Genomic DNA, 11,245 nt, shown 5'->3' with positions numbered 1-11,245 from the left:
AGGAAGGCCCTCTATGAGGTGGATTGATTCAGTGACTGGGATAATTGGGATGAGAGTGTCAGAGACAGTGCGATTGGCACAGGACAGAGCGGAGTTCAGGGCTGTTGTACATAGGGTCGCTATGAGTCGCAGGCGACTCGATGGCACATAACAACCACAACAACAACAGTAGCTGTTGTATTAGACAGTAGAAATACAAAGTCTTCTTTGATCCTAGCTATTTAAATAGTCATAAGGCTCATTGTTATCATTTTATTTAAATAACCACACCTGTCTGTTGAAATGTGGCAAGTCTGAACTGAAATGGATTGTATATAAAATATGAACTGAAACTGTAATACCTAAAATAATGAACATACTTTAATTTTAAAAATATTGGTTACATATTGAAGCAGTTCACCCAGAAGATTACTCATCCTTCTCCTGTGGAGCAGCTGGTGGATTCAAACTATGTGCCTTTGGGATTATAGTGCAGTTTTGACAATACATAACAACATTGAAAGGGTGATACTTTAAATATTGATATTAGGTTAAGTAAAATATACCACTATAATTAATTTCATGAGACTGCACAATAAAACCCATAAAACTATATTACTCATTGCTGTCATGTTGATTTTGACTGATAATGGCCCTCTGTGGGGTTTCTAAGACTAAATTATTATCAGAGGTGACTGCTCATCGTATGTGGAGCAGCTAGCTGATGGGTTTGAGCTCTTGACTTTTTGTTAATAGCATAACATATAACTGGTTTTGCTGCTACAGAACCTTAAAATTTCCATGAATACCATTATATTTCTGCTGGAAAGGTAATGGTTGCTGTTTTAGCTCATTGTTACAGCCACTGTGTCAGCCTCTCTCTTCTTAAAAGTCTTCCTTTTTCCATTGACCTTCTGTTTTACCAAGTGTGATGTCCTTCTCCAGGAACTAACTGGTCCCTCCTAATAACATGTCCAAAGTGAGATGATATCTTAACCATGTTCACGTCTAAGGAAAATTCTGTCTAGTCTGACTCTGGCACAACTAATCCCATTTCCTAATTATCATGTCAGTCCATCTCATCTGGAGTCGTCCTCTCCTTCACTGTCCGTCTCTCCTTCCCAGCATGATGCCTTTCTACAAGGACTGGCCCTTCCTGGCCACGTGCTCAAAGTGTGAGATGGAGCTTCAGCATCCTTACATTCAAGGAGAAACTTGGTTTCACCCTCTCCAAGACAAAACTGTTTGTTCTCTTGGGGGTTCATGGTACGTTCAGTACTCTAATCCAGCACCACACCTCAAAAGGCACCAGTTCTTCTTTTGCCATCCATAATCATTGTCCAGCTCTCTGATGCATAGTAAGTAACTATAAAGACTGGATCATGTGCACCTTAGTCTCTAGACTGACATCATTGCTCTTTGGCCTTTTGGGGAGGTCCCTGACAAGAGATTTTTGCCAAATGCAATTCATCTTTTGACTTCCTGGCTGCTGGTACTGAGAGTATTGATTGTGGAGCCATGCAAACTGTAATTGTTAATAACCTCAATTTCTTATCCATCCATCATGGTGCTGCCAATTGGTCAAGTAATGAAGATCTTTGTCTTTTTTTTTTTTTTTTTTATCTTCTTGATGTTTAGCTTCAATCCATATTGAAGATTACTGTCCTTGACCTTCTGCAGGGAGGAGCCTTTGTAACACAAGTGTTTGCTTGGTTAAGTACTCTGCTATCAATAAAGTGAGTCTTTTAAACCAACTGTGTTCCATGGTGTGAGCAGTTAGCTTCCATAAAAATTATAGTTTTGGCAATCTAATGGGACAGCTCTGTTTTTAAGGGTTCTGTGAATGGGAATTGACTTGATGGCCATAGCTTTTATGCTATTTTAATGGCATGTAGTTAAATGCCATTGAATTGAACTCTTGCAAACCCTGTGAACAAGGTGGAAGTCTTGCCCTGTCCTGTACTATCTTCACTATTTCCACCTTGCTCAAGCCCATTATTGCAGTCACAGTGTTAATACATGTCATTTGAGGGTTCCACCCAACTTCCTTATTAACTCTTTACTTTTCCCAACATGGAATCATTTTCCCCGAGGATTCTTTGCCAACAGCACATTACAAAAGGATCAGTTCATTGGTCTTTCTTACTGAAAATATAATGGCTTGTACCCAACTTGGTTTTAAACTGACATCCTTTCTTTTTAAAGAAGTCAGACACCAGGGGTCTCCAAGTAAAAAAATTGACATCTTTGAGAACTTCATTCTTCCCTTCATCTGTCATGATGTTGCATGTTGGTACATTTATGAGGAGTTTTGTTTCTTGATCTTGAGATGTAATCCATATTGAAGTCTGTAGTATCAGATCTTCAGTAAGCACTTCAGGTCCTCTTTATCTTCTGTAAACTAGGTTGTGTCATCTGCTTAACATAAGTTACTGAGTGTAAAAGAATCTGTTGGATATATACACTAATTCTGTTAACTTTGTTACTATACAATATGTTAACTATTTTCAGAATTCATTTTCTTTGTGACTTAGAGGATTTGTTGTGGTTTTTTTTTTTAAATATTATTGGGAAAGGAGCATGTCTATTGAAAGCAGTATAGAAAAACTGCCTTAATAATTGAGGTTCTTTGTCTTTTTTTATTTATTGTTTTGCTGGCTTACACTGCTAAGGAAAGAAAGGGATGTTTTGCCAATTCTGTTTTGTGTGTTTAGCATTTTTTCTTTGTTTAGCAGTTTAGTTAGGCATGTTCTTTGGCATATGAACGTTTGTAATTATTAAATCTTAGTTGAAGGTTCTAAATGCGTTTTACTTACATACTGGTTTGGATACACTGATAATTTTTATTTTCTCTCTAAACCTATACAACAATTCATTGTGGCTTATAAATTGATAGCTCTGTTGGGGTAATTTGTAGCTAGTTGCCCTGTTAACCCAAAGGCTATTCTCTGGTTCTTTCAATCCACTAGTGGCTCCTTGGGAAAAATATGAACAGTCTTCCCTTAATCGTATATCCTTAGAAACTGGACATACCTGAGTTGACAGCATTCAGTTTATTGTTGGTGGTGTGCACCAAGTCTGAACCAACCCATAGCTCCTGTGGGTTTTCAGAGGCAGTAATCAGAGAGGAGATTGTCCATCCTTTTCCCGTGGCCTGGAACCACGTGACTTAGGGATAGCGCAGCTTCTTGCCACTAGGCCACCAGAGCTGCTACTTTTATTAACTTGGTTTTTTTCTTTATTGTCTCCGTGTATCCTTGTGTTTAATGTTTTCCTGGAAACTAGCCATCACTAGACATACACCTTGTGGCTCCCTGTACCCACTTAATGAATTATAATGAATTAATGAATGTCAAGGATAGAAATCATGAATATATACTTCACTTTGTAGGCAGTGTGTATTTATCAGGGAAACATTTCTAAAATATGTTTCCCAACTGTGTTTTTTGCTTATATCCAGGTGGTCCTTGCATCAACTACTGCGTCCAATACCATGAAGAACACATTGGGATTTGTTTCTTTTGAAGGTGAACAGCTTTAGTTTCTCTCATTCATTAAAGATTCCAAGAACTTTTTACATCCTGCTCTGTAACACCTACCAAAAGTAATTCCTAAACAAGGATTGAATTTATTTTTTTTAATAAAGTCATTATCAAAATTGAAAATGGTACCAAGGTGTGCAGTTATTTTTGTAATCTAAATATTTTTCAGCAGGTATACTTTGGGAGAAAAACCTTTGCAGTTCAACCAAGGATGTACGATATACCCAGTACAGCCTTTGAATATGTGATACTCATAAAGTGATGTCAACAAGTCTTGAATCATTTGTTGTCTTCTTGTTCTTATAAAATAATATTATTTTCCCAAAATCTTGCTTATAAGTTTTATTGCTCTACTTCTGCTTTTATTTATTTTCGTTGTTCTCTGCAGCTAATGATTCAGAAGTGGAGTAAGCGACCCTTAATTTTAACCTATATGCCACCTGAAAGGGATATTTACCATCTCGAAATACTTTGAAGTAGACCCTAGAGTTGTCTTAACAAGCTAAATTCCGCTTTAGATTAAAATTGGGCTTGGTATTATATTAGTGCATATACAAAGTGTCTGTTTTATACAGATAATTAACCTTGAAGTGAAAGAGTCAGAGCAAGGATGTTTTTCAGTAACCATATAAAATTTCTAGCTATTTACAACATATTTTCTTCAAGTCTTATGCTGTAACTTAATTCTTTCTACTGTTTGTTCTCTGGTACCCCTTCTGTTTCCAGTGTGGTTTAGGGTTTGAGATTCTTTTTTTGGATTTTGGAATTGTTTTTTGTATGAGTGTCCCAACAGAGCAAAGGAAACCTGAACTTGACTTGTGGAGTGCTGGGCATTCAAAGCAATGAATCCTTGCAAAGAATCATGGGACTAGACCTCTGTGAATTGGCTCTTTCAATTTGTCCACTTAAAGGGCATAATAGATTATGCAGCTGTTTGGGCTTCTGCAGGGTATTGCTCCATATTCATGTCAGGTTGCAGGTTGCAATTATGTGAATTTTCAGTTTGTTACAAAGACTGCTCTTTGTATTCAAAGCAAGTTTGTTGGCTTTGTGTTCTACTGTAGAAAAAATTTTTTTAAGAAAAATGCTTCCAAGAATTTGAATATTGAAAACTGGATTTAAATAAAAATCATTTTAACATACATTTATTCAACACATTTAAAAAGTAAATTACTCTGATTTTTTTTTTTATGATTTGGTCAAAACTTTTTTTGTGTGGCGGTGAAGATTATGCTACTTAAATGCTTGATGTGAAAGGTCAAACTACTAACAGGTGAGTGGTTCCAATTAAACATAAAAATATGAGCTTATATAGTCAAATACAACAAACATAGTTCTGTATAGAGTGATAGACCTTTTGTCTTTCTGTTTAACTAATCAGATAGATAGGCTTTGTAAAACAAAAAACCATTTAATGTAACTCCGTTTTAAGAGGATCATACCCTTTAGCTGCACTTCAGAATGCCCATGAAATATTTAGGTAATCCTTGATAGTTAACACCCTTTAAAAAAATTACAAACTTTAACCTATCTAAACTTTATACCTGAATGTGTCTTTTTAGATAGTTTCCTTTAGGTCTTTCTTTACAATAGATAAACATTAACCTTGGCAAAACACTCACATGGGAGAATTTGAAAAATAGCTTGGAAATTCATCTTGTACTTTCAGCATTTTAAGGAATTATATTTTTACTTAATGTTATTATCCTTTTTAAGTCTTAGTGAAAAACTGTTCTTTTTTCAGCAAATACTTGTAGTAGATTTTCTGTCTGCTTTAAAATTTTCACACAGAATGTGAAGTCTGTTGAAAGAGGAGTCAGTCTTTTTTAAGCCACTTCCATGGCTTTGTAAAAATATCAAATGACTTGGATTAAAAGAATGCATTTTAAACGATTAGCCATAGAACTGCAGATAAAGCAGCTGTTAGGAGATTTTCATTTGTTACTTACGTATTTTTCACCTGAACAAAGACTAAACAAACCTTATATGATGGAAAATTGAAACATTACCTACTGTTTCTTTAAGAAACCAGCTTATCCATGGGGTTTTAGTGTGTTTAACCTAACCTGCTAGCAAGGAAAAGTTCTTTAAAATAATGGATATTAGCTGTATCCAATCACAATTATTAGTTTCATCAACAGGGAGGAGATTTTACTCTTCAGCCACTAGAATTGCAGAAGGTGGAGCTTGGCTTTCAGGTTTGGTTGCTTTGGAGTACAGCTTCAAGTGAAGTTAATCTGAGGTGAAGCAAACAGAAAATTGTGAAGGTTTTGTTGGTAGGATTTTTGTTCTAATTTTTCAATGATTCTTTATTTTACACTTTTTTGCTCCTTTATGTTTCTGTCTATGCTAGGTTTTGTCATTGTTTCTCTATTCTAATGCAAACTGAACATTAACATTAAGCAGGGAAGCAGAACAAAAGGGCTGTTTGTACAGGAAATAGGTGTTCAGAGAATCAAACTTGACTTTCTTTTCTCATTTTCAGTTCAGAATTTGAGTGTCATTTTAAAAAAATGGAATGAAAATAATTTCCAGTGACAGCCTTTGCTCTTGGATTGGATGTACGAGTAGTCATTTGTCAGTTTTTATAAATGACATCTTGAGGTGGTCTGTGTAATGTCATTTTCCTTAAACTTAAGATATCAAGTAGCTGAAAGAGAGAAGGGAAATATACTAAATTTATCCTTTATTAGCGAATTTAAATGACAGCCATTTTTCCTTTTTTAACCCCAGCTTTACCCTTTAAATTTCAGTATAATACATTTTATTTTATTTTTAAAATATTATAATTTTAAATGTAATAATATATTGACATCCTTAATATCCACATGATTTTAGCTTCATTTTTTAAAGACTATTAATTTTTAGATAACAAGGTAAAACTGCTTTCTCCTTTATTCAAACTTTAATTTCTTACAAAGGTGGAAATAAGTAACTAGTACCCCTTTGAAACAGGAAATGATGGCTTTATATTTTTTAAAAGTGGAGAGGCTACCAAAAATCAGAAAAGGTATCTGAATTTATTGACATTACATGTGTCAGTACCAACATTTTTCTTCAGAGGTTGTTTTCTTTGTGGTGTTCTGATAAAAATTAAAGTAGCAGAGTTGTACTGTAACCTCTGCTACTTTCTCCAAAGCACACAGGTTTTTTAGTGACTTCTTTCCTACTCATACTGATTGTTTAAACAATAATAATACAAGTTAAACACAGATCTGCAGAGATCATGTATAGTCTCATTTCCCCTTTCTCCTATACCTTAGTGTATTTATTTTTTCCATAATTGTGTATCAGTATGGCTTTTTACTTTTTCCTAGTTAATTGTGTCAGTTGTTTTAAGTAGCTCATAACATTATTGATGGACCTTAATAATTTCCTCTTTTCTTTTGGCTGTTACACATTTACATTGCTAATTTTGACCTTTTTAAGTGGTGTTTATTTGAGTGTGTAGCTTTTAAAACTTTTCCTTTTTTTTTTTTGGAAAAAAACTAATCCTCAGACAAACCCAGTTTTTAACCTTTTTTTTTTTAAATTTCTTTCACAATCTAGACTTTGGATCAAAGGTTATGAACATATCATTGGCAATATCGCATTTTGAAAGGTTAGGCCAATTTACATAACCACCAGCTATATAAATATGCTTTGGAATTTCTCTAATGGGCAGCCCCTTAAATTTTCTATTAAAGTGATTAAAGGTGTCTGTAAAGCACTCTGACTTGTTGTAGTAGGGTTTTGCTTAAATGAATAATCTGTCTTAAATGCTTTTTTCCAAGATGTAGATGAACAAAATTGGCTGAATGAAACATGATACTTCTTATATGTATTATCAGGGAGAAGAAGGCTTTATATTTTTACACTGGCTGTAGTATCCCTATGAGTTAGAATTAACTCCATACCAATTAATTTGGTTTTAGTTATTCAAGGCAGCTTTCTTTCATATATGCCACTTCTGGAACTCAAATAGCAGAAGAAATAATTTCTTACTAGAAATTTATTGGAAATGCCTTTAGAAATGGGATAGGTTAACGTTACTTTAATAGTTTCTGTACAGATTTATTTGAATACCTTTTGTGGCTCTTTCTGCCTTTTAATCTTGAGGGTTTGGATTGTTTTTTAAATTATAGAAATAGGTAGTATGTGCACTCCTCTTCAATATTTCATAGGCTTTTAATGAAAGGTAGGATAACACACATAGTTACGTAGTAATACTTTTTTTTTCCTCTCCTCCTGGCTGTCAAATTGGAGCTGACACTGATGAATTTTCAGAGGCAATAAAATGCATGGGAGGAGGTTGTGCATCTTTTTCCTGTGGAGCAGCTGGTGGATTTGAACCACCTTTGGGTTGGCAACACACCTCATTACCCACTTGGCCATATGTTACTTGTTTGTCATTAAGAGCCATTCTCCATTTAGCAATGGCTACTGGTATATACTCATATCAGCTGATCAGTTAAATGGAATAGGCAGAAACTGGCTCTATAAACTAGTTCCCTGATATTCTAGAAGAAAGTTTAAAAGTAATTTAAAGCAATATTATAGACAGGAATAGGGCATAGTACAAGCTATCATCATTGATAGAATAGTGAGTTAAACAAATGTGATCTTTTATGAAATACCCTAGCTCATTTTGTAATTTAAACTACTTTGTGTAAAAATAATTTTCCAGTTTAATATGGATAACATTTGGAACTAAAGTTAGTATATTTAACTATATTGTTTTCTCTCAGGATGTTTTGTTTTATAAATGTTTTTCATGACTGAAGTATTTGATTTTTCCATATACTTTAGTTTTAACATTTAAAGAGGACATAGCTGATAAATCAGTTATAGAAAATTTAAGTGAAGTCATCACTAGGAAATACATTATTTGTGTATTTAAATTTACTGTTTGTGAGAGATGCAGTTCGAATTCATTTACATATTTAAAAGCTTTGTTGATGCTTAAACATTTATATCATAGAATATTTGCCTCATTCTAAATTTGAGAAACTGTTTTACTTTCTTTTTAATAAAATTTCATTGTGTTGCTGCTTGGTCAAGGTGAAGATAATTGTAAATATAACAGTCGAGTTTGGTTGTACATTAAGTTCATTGTGTATCCTAGGTAAAGATTTCTTATACTTTGGGTGGGGAATATTAGAACTTTGACTTGAGCAGAGTATCTACTGTATTGGTCCCTAGAGTGTGTCCTTTCAGTAGTTCGGTTTTATAGGAATGATAGAAATCCATTTTTTGGATGTCTTGAATTGGCCTAAATACCATGATATTGAAATAGGATGAGTAGTAATGTTGTCGTGTACCATAGAGTCAGAACCGACCCATAGCTGACCCTCCAGTGGGTTTTCAGAGGCAATTAATTGCATTGGAGGGGATTGCCCATCCTCCCATTGGAGCAGCTGGTGGCCTTGAATCATGTGCCTCTGGAATTGCAGCTTGGCTTCTTGCCACTAGGACACCAGAGCTCCCTATGAGTAATAATAGATGTATTTTATTCTTTTAGAATCGAGGGGAGAAAATCCAGAGAAGATAGTAAATGTATTAAAATTCTTTTATTGTTAATTGCTGTTCAGTGCTTCCTTAATAAGGAAAAATTTTAATAGACAAAAAAGTAGTAAAAGCTTGAAAAGAACCGGGAACAGGTGGCTCTCTTTTCTGTGTAATAGAGGAACTTAACCATTTTGCAGGGTTTTTTTTCCCTGTGTGGTTCTTTAGAAAATTAAACATTTTAGGAGGTAACTTTTCTGTTGATAATTTGTTAGATGCCACTGAGTCAGTTCTGATTCATAGAGAACCTATGTACAACACAATCAAACACTGTGTTGTCCTGTGCTGTCTTTACAGTTTAACAGCTATGTTTAAGCCCATTGTTGAGGTCCCTGTCAATCCATCTCACTGAGCGTTCCTCTTTTGCACTGTCCCTTTACCAAGCATTTTGTACTTCAAAGACTTGCTGTTAATTAAAGTGAGATGAAGGTTTGCCATCCTGTTACAAAGAGTATTTTTGGCTATACTTCTTCCAAGACAGATTTACTTGTTTTTTTAGATAATTTAACCCCAGCTGCCGTCAAGTTGATTCCAGCTCTGCCTATAAAGATAGAATTGAACTGCCTATTTCCAAGGTTTCCAAGCCTGATGTCTTCACGAAGCTCACTGCCTCGTGTTTAAGAGGAACAGTTATTTGGCATAACTGGGCCCTCCTGATTACATGCTCAAGACATCCTTGCCTTTAGAGGGTGTTCTGGCTGCCATTTTTCCAAGCAGATTTATTCTGTTGACTGTCAAGAGTGTGTTCAGTATTCTTTACCAACAGCACAATTCGAATGTCTCAGTTCTTTAGTATGTTAAATATATTCTTTATTGTGATGGTGGTGGTGATATGCCCTCTATGTACAACAGCTCTAAACCCTGCTCTATTTTGAGCCAATTTCATTGTCTTCAACACACCTACCCTCATTTCCTTAGTCCATCTCATCCAGGGTCTTCCTCTCCTGCATTGTCCCTCCAACCTTCCAAGCATGATGTCCTTCTCCAAGAACTGGTCCCTCCTGGCAACATGCTCAAAGTATATGAGATGGAGCTTCAAAATCCTAGCCTCCAAGGAGCAGCCTGTTTCACCTTCTCCAGGACAGACGTGTTTATTCTCTTAGCAGTCGTGGTATATTCAATACTTTTCTCCAGTACCACAACTCAAATGCATTGATGATTCTTCTGTCATCTCTAGTCATTGTCTCTCTGATGCATAGCAAATAAATGCAAAGACCATGGCCTGAATGAGGTGCACCTTGGTCTGTAGACTGATATCCTTGCTCTTCAGTACTCTGGAGAAGTCCCAGACAACAGATTTTTCCAATGCAGTTTGCCTTTTGATTTCCTGGGTGCTGGTACCAAGAGTGATTGTGGAGCCAAGCAAGCTAAAGCTGTTAACAGTTTCAGTCTCTTCCCATATCATGATGCTGCCAATTGGCTCAGTGATGAGAATCTTTCTTTTTCTTGATGTTGACCTTCAATCCATATTGAAGGCTGCAGTCCTTGACCTTCTGCAGCAAATGCCTCAGGTCCCTTAGGCTATGCTTACTCATTTTGACCCATTTGTGATTCTGTTTGAATTTCGTTTTCTATTTTGCTTTAGAAAAACTTGAAACAGTTTTGTGTTTAGTATTTTGTTGTAGAGGACGGCAGATCCCTCTTGTCTTTTACACTCTTTTCCCTCGTGTAATCACCCTGAGTACCACTTTGCCTTTCAACCTACCACTATGAATCTTTGTGTTTATTCTATCTCAGCAGCAGTTGACACTTTGTTGTTTACTGTTGCTCTAGTAACAGGATGCCCATCCAACAGTAAGAGGAGAATGCTTATTTTTCTCAGCTGATGGATTCAGACCTTTACCACTAGGCCACCACAATTCCCTACATTAATTGACTACTTTTTCCTCCTTAGAATTCTTCCCATGATTTTTATCGCGTTGCCTGGACCTTTCTCCTATATATACCTTTTGTGTTGTTTGCACATTTTTCCCTCCTCCAACCATTAACTATTTTATAGGATTCTGACCATAATTCTCTTTTCCTTTGGGTAATCTCCAGTGCTGTATCTTTGGTTAGCATCCTTATCAGTGTTACTTGTGTACACATCATTGCCCTTGGAACCTACTCATAGCTGATCCTCCCTATAGATTTTTGGAAGAGATCGATATTTGTTCCTATCACAAAGAAAGGTGACCCAA

General features: G+C 35.5%; 1 protein-coding gene across 5 annotated transcripts in view; it reads left to right on the top strand.

Moving 5' to 3' along the window:
• ZFAND6 (zinc finger, AN1-type domain 6) overlaps positions 1-11,245 on the top strand; it is a 99,236-nt gene that overhangs the window by 12,392 nt on the left and 75,599 nt on the right. For 2 of the 5 annotated variants that reach the window (XM_006888242.1, XM_006888240.1), the window contains exon 1: positions 5,715-5,797. The exons of the other annotated variants lie outside the window; for them this stretch is intronic. The gene's annotated coding sequence lies outside the window, so the exon portion shown is untranslated. Of the gene's footprint in view, positions 1-5,714; positions 5,798-11,245 lie in introns of those variants that run through there. 5 annotated transcript variants of the gene reach the window in all.

This window comes from Elephantulus edwardii, unplaced genomic scaffold (assembly GCF_000299155.1).
Source record: "Elephantulus edwardii isolate Elephantulus edwardi_28Jun2011 unplaced genomic scaffold, EleEdw1.0 scaffold00066, whole genome shotgun sequence".
Lineage (NCBI taxonomy): Eukaryota > Metazoa > Chordata > Mammalia > Macroscelidea > Macroscelididae > Elephantulus > Elephantulus edwardii.
This window is presented reverse-complemented; position numbering and strand designations above follow the sequence as displayed.